General features: G+C 38.5%; 1 non-coding gene across 1 annotated transcript; it reads left to right on the top strand.

Moving 5' to 3' along the window:
- The first annotated feature begins 1,968 nt into the window (after positions 1-1,968).
- Positions 1,969-2,132, top strand: LOC111839436 (U1 spliceosomal RNA). The gene has a single exon (XR_002837096.2). It is a non-coding gene; the product is annotated as a U1 spliceosomal RNA (small nuclear RNA).
- The last annotated feature ends 5,739 nt before the right edge of the window (positions 2,133-7,871 follow it).

Raw genomic sequence — 7,871 nt, 5'->3', positions numbered from 1 at the left:
TTTGTTGATTTAAACTAATTGCTATTCATTCGCGAAATGATAAGAACCAATGGACTCAGGGGTAAAATACTTGAAATACATGTTCGGCATTTCGATACACTTGTCTCGAAAGCAGGTTGCGTACGGGGGACCGAATCTTTTTGGAGTCTTGGTAAAGAAATTGTGCATCAGCAAACCTACGCGACAAGATTTTTTAGTTGTCACCGCGATGATGCAATTCGTTATATAATTTACGTTTGGATATTTGTCTTAGCAAGAACTTACTGTTTTTACACTTTGTTGATACAAACTGTGTTTAAGTTTTGTTGCCAGTTCCAGGGTGGAAATGGCTAATGACAGTTCTTGTCATGATTAATCCTTGTTCTAAAATTCCAGTGTGTATTCTTTTTTATTCTAAGCAATTTCTGAATAGATTCTACTTGACTGAGCTGTTACAGAATACTTACATTGAAGTCATACTTATCACGTCCATTAACTGTTAAACTCATTTATGATAATAAAGCAATATCACCCTCTTTTCTCTTGGCCAACTTTGGCCTCATCAGTACTTCATTAAACCATCCACTATTATTCAATTGAGTTTGTTTTCCTGGTTATTCTTTTTAACCGTTGAAAGATTAAGAATGTATGCTATTAACAAATAATGTTGTATTAGCAATCCACTCAATTTATTTATTTTACCACAATTTTCTCAATAGTTCAAACACAATCTTGGACAAGAAATATCAACCAAATTTGAGAGAAATGGGATCACTTTCCGGAATGAGTTAATAGCATAGCGTGTTTGATTAATTCGAAGCTCAGAAGGTAGCCCAGAACTGGATCAAGCAACCTTGTCTAGAAAAACACGTCAGCCTGCGAGCTCCCGTCCTTCCCCACCATGATACCTGCTGTGGCAGTTTTCACGTTGGTTACTGTGTCATCTCCCTTTGAAAAGGTATATTGATTACCCTTCATTATCAGGCCTCAATATGCATTCACGTGTGAAAGGACTAAATGACAGTCAACAGTCAAAAGATACAAAGACAATGTGGAAAATCCACAACATCACCATTAAAGGCATATTTAGTTACAAGCTGATTCTGACCACATGTTTAAACCACATGTTTAGTTTATTGTATCTACCAAACAATATATGCATTGTTATGATGGTCTTATGTTGTCAATTTTATATTAAAATATTGTAAGTGGTAGTTCTCACACATGTCAAGTCAAGTCAAGTCAAGTTTATTTATATAGCACATTTACAGCAGTTGTAAAACTGCACCAAAGTGCTGTACAAGGATCATAACAAAACAGCAACAAAAACAGAAACAGCAATCAAACATGTAATCAAATATCAGCATTAGCTGAAACCACAATAAAAAAAATATCCAAAGAAATAAAAGCATTAACCTTACAGTAAAAATTAGGTTTTATTGCATATTACAACAGTAACCAGATCCATGTAATATAGTTGGTCTCATGTAAAGTCATCCTCATATAGAATTTTCAGGAAATGGTGTTTAAATAGATTAAGTGTAAAATGTGTGCCATATAAGACTTTTAGTGCAGCAGTAAAATTTTACTCAATTAACTGGGACCCTACGTAAAATTTGGTCACCACCTACTGGTTGCACTACAGAATGCAACTTTAGGTAAGCGTGACCTGAATCAGAGCACATGGCTTGACAGAGGTGGATAGCACACAAATTTGCGAGGAAGACAATTTCAAGATAACTTTCACCGAAGTATTAAGTATTAGATTTTAGTGATTGCCGTTAAAAACCATGAAATCTCAGCTAGCATGTGGTGGTGTTTAAGATCAAAATCTAGCGCACTCTTTGGGTAATTCGATGCACGACTGTCTTTCAGTTCAAGGAGATAGGAGGGACACCCTCATATAGTCAGTTTAAATGCAGTGATATTAAATGCAGTGATATTAAATGCAGTGATATGATCCCTAGTAGTCAGTTAATCACTCTCTACATACTTATCTGGCAGGGGAGATACCATGATCACAACAGTTGTTCACCCAGGGTGAGGCCTAGCCATTGCACTGCGGCTATGCTGACCCCTGCGAATTCCCCAAATGTGGGAATCTCCACTGCATAATTTCTGGTAGTGGGGGACTGCGTTTGTGCTCTCCCCTGATTTTTTTTGACTGCTGCATGGCTCAGTGAGCTGAGTGTGTAGTTACTATACCCCTATGGGCAGTGGTAGTTAATGGGTTGGGATGTGCACTTGTAATTGAAAGGTTGCAGGTTCGAATCCCTGACCAGCAAGGCACCACTGAGGTATCCTGAGCAAGGCACTGCTCCCTGGTTGCTGAATTAGCTGCCCCCTGCTATGTCACATATGGGTTAAATGCAGAGAACACATTTTGTTACTGTGTGCTGTGGTTTGTCAACAATGACAATTAATCTCTAAATTCTAAACCTTATGGAGACAGCAAAAGTGCATTAGTAAAAATCAAGGTATTGTGATGACTAGGCTCAGCGTATGGTCAAATAATGAAATTATGAGCGATATTGCTGAACCAATAGATTGAAAGGCGGATATGGTTGAACAACTACACCAATGCAGTTATTTGTCTATAATCTCATGATGGATTAACTCTGACATAAATGATCATTTTGTCCCTTACATTTCAATCCTATGTCTCTCACAATTACAAAAAAAAAACAGAACACATGCAAAATATAAATTTATGGAACATTGTACTTGATAGCTTTTTTATTCTATTTTCTACTAATGTACATTGATCAAAGTGTTTTGAAAATTTCAGTATATTTTAAGCACACGATTAAATAGCATTGCTACAGTGTATTTAAAAAAAAAAAAAACCATGGTTGTTTTTAAAATGTTAACATCAAGATTTTCTTGTTGATTTAATTTCCCGTTTGGAAAGTTCAGGCCATGGAACAAAAACAAAGCTGAATAACTGGGTCCTGACAGAGAATTCATCTGAATTGAGCGTGTAGGAAAACAAACCCAGGAGCAGATAACAGGCCACTTTCTGTTCAGGCCTCTCCGCTTGGCTCGCCGGGGAGACGCGGCTCCCATGAGTGTCCAGGTCCCTGATTATTTTGTCTGGTTGCATGTAACAGAGCCTCTGTGTCAGCTTGCCTATGCCTGGGTACATTGCTCTCCTCATTGGCCTGGATTTTATTTAGAAACATGAGTGGTCCTGAAAAAAATCGAGCTAGACTTTGCTGGGGGTGCAGATTTCCTGGTGAAAAAGCACATAGTTAGGCACCATTACCTAGCGTTTAGCCGTGCCAGCTTTCAGTCCCATTTCCTGTGCTAACTATTCATTTGCTTGATTACAATGCTTTACTCTTGAGAACTCACACGCAAAGCTGTTTGATAGCTACTTCTTAATTTGGATGTATGATTATTGTCCTTTCTGAAATTGTCAGTTCTATTTAAAGTAGGTTACACAGCTGATAGTATGATACCGTAATTTACTTATCTGTTGGGATGCCCTCCCCCTTGGTCAGAGAAGTCAGCTGTCGTATGTAATCTTTTTGAGGCCATCAGTCTCTTATGTTGTGTAGATCCAATATCCCTGTAGAGCTGCACACCTAAACAATGGTCACGCCATATTTGCTTTTCATTTCTTCTTCCCACTTTCTGGAAGCCTGCCGCCCAGCTGAACTTATCAAGATTGACTGGCGGTTTTGATTTATTGACGAGGAAACTGGCACATGACTGCTGGCTTTATGCCCCCACCCTTCCTCTCCACACATAGTGTCGGGTGCCTGTGCAGGTCATGCGCTTATTTTGGTTTTTGATTCAGTCTTGGATTTTGTTTAGGGAATTGAATAACATACGCATTGTTCAAAGTATGTATTTTCTTTGGCTTAAATGGATCCTGCTCTAACAAACCAGAAATATTCAACAGAAATAAATCAAAGTTAATGTTTACATTCTGCCAGTGTCCATGTCTCCACATCGAAGCCAGAGGAAATTAAGGGGAACTTACTGATTTCAGGTTCTTTTGGCTATAAGGAAACTGTAGGGGACACTTTAAATGACAGCACTGATATCTATCTGCTACTATTTCTAAACGTATTAGACTTGCAATGCAAAGTAAAAGCACTTTGTCTGTAATAATACATTATATCTACTATAATGTAATAATGAAATAATCTGTACCAGCAGCAGTGTGGCTGTCTTAAGGTTTGAAAATTGTCATGACTCAAGACATTAACTAGTAATGTATGATTCATAGTAATGCAGTGAGGTGTCACTTTACTGCAACAATTCATAGCACATCATTCTGTCATTATTCAAATCAAAAAGTAAAGAGAATCACCGTTAAAAAACAGCAGTGTTACTATCTAAAACCATTAGTTACCATTTAAAACCAATAGTTAGGTACAATATCTTTTTCAGTGAAATTTTGGGATTTGTTGTTTTGGGGAAGAAAGGCAGTATTGTTATTTATGGTAGATCAGCAATTGTCAGTGAAAGGTTCTTTGGTTCCAGGGGGAAAACATTTTTCAAAAACTCAAAGTGGTTTCCATTTTGGTTTTCACATGATTTGAATGTTATCCAGATCCTTTGTCTGATTGGCATATAATTTTGTACACAGCTGCAATGGAAAAAGCTCTTTAAAAGTTTTATAATGTTAGCCAAATCATATGACTGACACAAACCAATCAGATTTTGTGGATGTGGCACAGAACTGTATAGCCAGGCGAAATTGTCTACTTGACACAAATTTTATTGCATATGTTGAAAACAGCATAAAAAGCCATACAAAATTTTTAAAAACTGGACCACGACAATGTGGTTCACTCTAGGTATGTCTATGTCCAAAACAGTTCGATCAATTAAGTTAAATCGATTTCTTTGCAAAGCGTTATCACAATCTATTACTAATTACAAAGGATTTTCTTGCCATACAGTTGATACAAGCCGATATTTACTCCAAATCCACATGTGGCCTGGATTTTATAATAACTGTTGGCAAGTAGTTTTAAACATTGCTTTCATATCTAAACATTGCATTAATAAAACTCTGTTTAAAGGCAATGATATAAAAAACATGATTATTCCCATTGTTACATCCTAGCAAATGCTTTAAATCAATTAGCATCAGGTTCCTTGGTAACAGTCCAGTCACGTCTGGTTTGTTATATGTGTCCTGCGCCAGTGGGAATGATTACTCTCCCTCATGCTAATAAGACTGACTTACAGGATACTTGTGTTTGAAGCGACTTGAGAACTGCAAGGCCTCACATATTTGTACCAATCAAAGAGCCTCAAAGAAATGTCTTCATCGTAAATCTGTAGCCTAATTGACAGGTATGAAATCTATCAAATTTATCACGTGCTTATATAATATTGTCTTTTAAATTGGTGTAATAAGATAGGTAACTACAAAAATAAAGGAGTGATTTGAAGGTTTATGAAAAGCAAACCTTTTCAGACATATGCTGGTTCTGGTGTAAATTAACAAATTACTATCAGTTATAAGGTCAAATGTATAAAAGAGGTCTGAGTGCTTATTATTCTGGCTACCATGGTTAGAAGAATAGAAGCCAGCCACTATGAGAGAGGTGAGATTGCTGCTGTTGCACAAGGAACAGTTGTTTCGGCTGACATGGGTATGGATGTCTGAGGTGAGGAAGCAATCAGTCACGGACAATTGTTGAATGATGAAACTGCGAACTCCCCGACCGTGACGTCCATGCAATGATAGAAGATGTATAGTGAAACAGACAAAAAAAACCTGAATCAGATGACTGCAATTATCACTATATGGCCTGAGCAGGCAATTTCACCAAATACCATCTGCTGAGATCCTCCTAGGGAAAATCAGGTCGTAATGCATAAACCATTTACTATACCTAAAAATACATGTTTGTGAGGAAAGCGGTTTAAAATTGCACATGTTCTGCCCCATTATTGACTTTCAGTGAAAAAAGTCACATGATCAAATGAGTCATCTGTTACCTCGTTCTGAACAAGAGGAGAAATGCATGTGTGACAAAAGATGTGTATGGACTTAAGTGATGTTTCCTACTGTGAAGGTTTCTGGCAGCTCTGTCATGGCATTTGATGCATTAGGCCCAGTAAAGCCTTTAAAGGGCATAAAGTGACATATAAATGCAAACAAACAAATTGGCATCCCGAGAGCTCGCATTCCGTTTAACAAGGCATGTCCATCCCGATGCGAAGGAACGACCGAACTCCCCATCTGCACAACTCACGCGGTCAAGTCAGATGCTGTGGTCATCCAAGTCATCAGACCTCAACCTAGTCAAAGGCTTGCTGGAGATTCTGGAGAGGTGCCTAAAACAGTGTGTTTTCCGCCACGTTTGTAAAACAGCAAACCATGAAATTTTTTGTGGAAGACAGCATTCCTTTTGCCCAATAACACCCACAGAAGCTATATTTTAGAAGCTGTATTTTAGCTATCCAGATGAGTCATAGTGGTCCAAGGCCCTATTAAGACATTTCTTGGCAGTGCTGGTTTTATTGTTTATTCAATACCTGTATAATGATTACTTTTAACAGATATAACACCAGAGTTTAGTGCTCTAGAGAGGGAACAATGTTTACAGACGACACTGCTCTCCGTTTCATGTTCTAAAAATCCTTTTATTCCCTAGGAGCTATGATCAGTGCGATGACAGACGTGTCATTTCCTTCTGTGGGTTTGCGTTCCAAATGATGACAGGATGTTGGGGACCTTGGTGTGTTTTTATTTCTTAGTCCATGTGGTTTCGCTTGGTATGACAACAGGATGTGGTGTTTTACATGGCAGAACGCAAGTTCATGGCTGTATCGGGATGTTCCCCAGAACACCTCACAGACCACATGATCGGAACCATTTGTGCGAGTGGCCGGTTGAGCAATACTGCTGGCCTTCTTGCACATGGGAGGTTCGCCTTTGCTGTGGTTGGTTAGTGAGCTCACCATGCAGTGCCATACCAGTGGCTGCTTCATCTTTAGCTAAGTATTCTTTTTTCTTTCTAAGCTGTATCTAGCAAGTGGCTTAGCTCCACTGTGGTTAGTCAGTGCTTGAATGCCCATATCTGTTTTCAAAAAGAACCAAATGGCTCAAAGGATCCTAAAGAAAAAGTTGTAAAAAATGCTTTAATAATTGCAGTGACGAGGGTTTCCCCTGGCTTTAATAATTGCAGTGACGAGGGTTTCCCCTGGGTACTCTGGTATTCCTCCACAGTGCAAAGACATACATTTATATTGATTGGCCTGCTTTAGTTCCCTCCCGTATCTGGCTGTGTGGTGTCTCAGTGAGACACACATTCGCCTCCCATCGCCGGAGATGGGTGTTTGAAACTTGCCTTTGTTCTGTATGTTTACCTTGCATATTACCTCCATAACACACCCTGTCTTAGGTGGATTTCCTTCTGCAGTCCAGAGATATGCAATTAGGATATTTGGAATTTCTGAAGTGCCCATAGTGTGTGTTTGCTCTGCAGTGGGCTGGCTTTTCATCCAGGATGCATCCCGGTCTCGTGTCCTATGCTACCACCCTGAATATGATGTTCGGAAGCTAATCATTTTGTCTCCAACAGCTGTCTGCTTGGGTTATACTGTAAAAGAGTGCTGTTATTATTAAAGATGTATCATAAATGCAGGATCGTTATTGATGGTATATTTCTCAAAAGAATCTACCTGCATACAAACAGAATGGACCTGCATGATTTCTCATAATCAAGATCCCTTAGTGATGTAATAATGTTTTTATATTACATAACAGTTAGGCTAACATAACAGGTCATTATTCCAATATTCACATTAATAATATCTAACACTTAATTTGATTTTACTGCAGCACTTTTGGAAGGAATCTGCTACCTAGTCGATTCAGGGGAGCCTTGGATGAAACTTTAAATGACATTTACACATGT

This window comes from Paramormyrops kingsleyae, chromosome 2 (genome assembly GCF_048594095.1).
Source record: "Paramormyrops kingsleyae isolate MSU_618 chromosome 2, PKINGS_0.4, whole genome shotgun sequence".
NCBI lineage: Eukaryota > Metazoa > Chordata > Actinopteri > Osteoglossiformes > Mormyridae > Paramormyrops > Paramormyrops kingsleyae.
Note: the sequence above shows the minus strand (reverse complement) of the source record. Positions and strands in the feature narration are given on the sequence as shown.